The 2,683-nt window shown below is 34.5% G+C and overlaps 1 non-coding gene across 1 annotated transcript; it reads left to right on the top strand.

The window, feature by feature from the left end:
- The first annotated feature begins 278 nt into the window (after positions 1–278).
- On the top strand, positions 279–386 carry LOC112739600 (small nucleolar RNA R71). The gene has a single exon (XR_003170530.1). It is a non-coding gene; the product is annotated as a small nucleolar RNA R71 (small nucleolar RNA).
- The last annotated feature ends 2,297 nt before the right edge of the window (positions 387–2,683 follow it).

The following is a 2,683-nucleotide window of genomic DNA, read 5'->3' as shown; positions in this document are numbered from 1 at the left end:
CTGAGAAATCATATTGACTTGCTGAGTCAATATTTTGTTCTGAGCCAATATGGCATTCAGAGTATTAATTTCAAGAACTCTCTTCTTCTGAGGCGTCCCATTGTTCACAGGATTCCTCTCAGAGGTGTACATGAACTGGTTATTTGCAACCATTTCAATGAGTTCCTGAGCTTCTGCAGGGTTTTCAGATGAAGAGATCCTCCTGCAGAATGGTCCAACGACATTTTTGACAACTCAGACAGACCATCATAGAATATACATATGATGCTCCATTCTGAAAGCATGTCAGTAGGACACCTTTTGATCAATTGCTTATATCTTTCCCAAGCTTCATAGAGGGACTCACCTTCCTTCTATCTGAAGGTTTGGATTTCCACTCTAAGCTTGCTCATCTTTTGAGGTGGAAAGAATTTGGCCAGGAAAGCACTGACCAGCTTTTCCCAAGAGTTCAGGCTTTCCTTAGGTTGTGAGTCCAACCATGTTCTAGCTCTGTCTCTTATAGCAAAAGGGAAAAGTATAAGCCTATAGACCTCAGGGTCAACCCCATTGGTCTTGACAGTGTCACAGATTTGTAAGAATTCAGCTAAGAACTGATGAGGATCTTCCAATGGAAGTCCATGAAACTTGCAATTCTATTGCATTAGAGAAACTAATTGAGGCTTCAACTCAAAGTTGTTTGCTCCAATGGCAGGGATAGAGATGCTTCTCCCATAGAAGTCGGGAGTAGGTGCAGTAAAGTCACCAAGCACCTTCCTTGCATTGTTGGCATTGTTGTTATTTTCGACTGCCATGTCTTCTTCTTGTTTGAAAATTTCTGTTAGGTCCTCTTCAGAGAGTTGTGCTTTAGCTTCTCTTAGCTTTCTCTTCAAGGTCCTTTCAGGTTCAGGATCAGCTTCAACAAGAATGCCTTTGTCTTTGCTCCTGCTCATATGAAAGAGAGGAGAAGAAAGTATGGAATCCTTTATGTCACAGTATAGAGATTTCTTGAGATGTCAGAGGAAAAGAAGAATAGAAGGAGGAGGTAGAAAGGAGAGAATTCGAACTTATAGAGAGAGGGAGTCCGAATTGCACATTGAGGAGGAGTGTTAGTCCCTTAAATAGAAAAATGTGAGAAAGGGAAAAAGAATTTTTGAAATTAAATGTTTTTAATTAAAAGAAATTTTGAAATTTTGGTTGATGCTTTTCGAAAACTAAAATTGAGAAAGTAATTAAGTGATTTTAAAAAAAATTGAAATCAGAAATCAAAAAGATATTATTGAAAATCATTTTGAAAAATATTTGGTTGAGAAGATATGATTGAGGAAATATGGTTTTAAAAAGATATGATTGACAAACTATTAAAAATATTTGATTTTTAAAATTAATGCCTTGGCTAACAAGAAATTTAAAAGATGTGATTCTAAAATTCAATTATTGAACCTTTCTTAACCAGGAAGAAATCTTTGAATCAAATCACTAATTGTTAGCAAGGATTTTCGAAAATAGTAAAAAAATAGAAAGGATTTGATTTTGAAAAGATATGATTGAAAAGATATGATTTGAAAAAGGTTTGATTTTGAAAAATTATGAAAAATTGAAAAAGATTTGAATTGAAAACAAAATCTTCCCTCTTGTGCCATCCTAGCGTTAAACGCCCAGAATGGTATCCATCCTGGTGTTAAACGCCCAGAATGGTATCCATTCTGGCGTTTAACACCCAAAATACTACCCTTTTGGGCATCTAACGCCCAGCCAGGTACCCTGGCTGGCGTTTAAACGCCAGTTTCCTTCCTCATTGGGCGTTTTGAACACCCAGCTTTTTCTCTGTGATTCCTCTGCTGTATGTTCTGAATCTTCAATTCTCTGTATTATTGACTTGAAAAGACATAGTTTTGAAATTTTTTTTTTAATTTTTAATGATGAGAAACAACAAAATGAAACTAATCATGGAAAACTAAGATCAAATAAACAATGCATGCAAGACACCAAACTTAGAAATTTTCATATTAGAGACACTAACAAATTGAGAATGCATATGAAAAACAACAAAACACACAAAACAAGAGAATTTAAAGATCAGACCCAATAAAATCATCAAGAATAACTTGAAGATCAATGAAGAACAGAATGCATGTAATTTTTGAAAATTAAGAGAATGCAATTGACACCAAACCTAAAATTAGACACTAAACTCAAACAAGAAACATAAATTATTTTTGGTTTTTATAATTTTATAAATTTTTTTTTTTGTAATTTTTTTCGAAAATTATTTGGAAAAGAAAATAAAGATTTCAAAATTCTTAATAAGAATTCCAGGAATCATGCAATGTTAGTGTAAAGCTTTAGTCTAAAAAGATTCGACATGGCTAGCCAAGCTTCAGCAGGACATTACATACAACAGCCAAATTGATGGGAATCAATTAGCTTCTGTGATGATAAAAGCATCATCTGAAACTCTAGAATTCATTCTTAAAAATTATAAAGAATAAAAATAAAATAAAGTTACCTAATTTAAGCAACAAGATGAACCGTCAGTTGTCCAAAATTGAACAATCTCCGGCAACGGCGCCAAAAACTTGGTGCACGAAATTGTGATCATCAATGGCGCCAACAACTTGGTACGCACAATTGTAATCTCAACTCTTTGTCACAACTCCGCACAACTAACCAGCAAGTGTACTGGGTCGTCCAAGTAATAAGTAAT

The sequence above is a fragment of the Arachis hypogaea genome, chromosome 13 (genome assembly GCF_003086295.3).
Source record: "Arachis hypogaea cultivar Tifrunner chromosome 13, arahy.Tifrunner.gnm2.J5K5, whole genome shotgun sequence".
Classification (NCBI taxonomy): domain Eukaryota; kingdom Viridiplantae; phylum Streptophyta; class Magnoliopsida; order Fabales; family Fabaceae; genus Arachis; species Arachis hypogaea.
The sequence above is the reverse complement of the archived record's forward strand: the minus strand, read 5'-3'. Positions and strand labels throughout refer to the sequence as shown.